Source organism: Pteropus alecto, unplaced genomic scaffold (assembly GCF_000325575.1).
Source record: "Pteropus alecto unplaced genomic scaffold, ASM32557v1 scaffold3, whole genome shotgun sequence".
Lineage (NCBI taxonomy): Eukaryota > Metazoa > Chordata > Mammalia > Chiroptera > Pteropodidae > Pteropus > Pteropus alecto.
In genome coordinates this window covers 40,186,232-40,186,443 of record NW_006442484.1, presented here as the reverse complement: position 1 = coordinate 40,186,443, position 212 = coordinate 40,186,232, and positions in this window count along the sequence as shown.

Here is a 212-nt window from a genome sequence, read left to right as displayed (position 1 = left end):
CCCTTTAAAGCAAAACTTTAAAGAATTTCCCCTATCTGTTGCTTCCAGTTTCTCTTTTCTCCATTGTCTTTTGAACTTCCATTTGGACATTTGCCGCTCTCTATTGTACTGAACTGCTCAAGGTCAAGAATGATGTCTGTGCCGCTAAACCCAAAGCCCAGTTCACAACACTTCTATCAGTAGCATTTGGCCAAGTTGTTCAGTCACTGCCT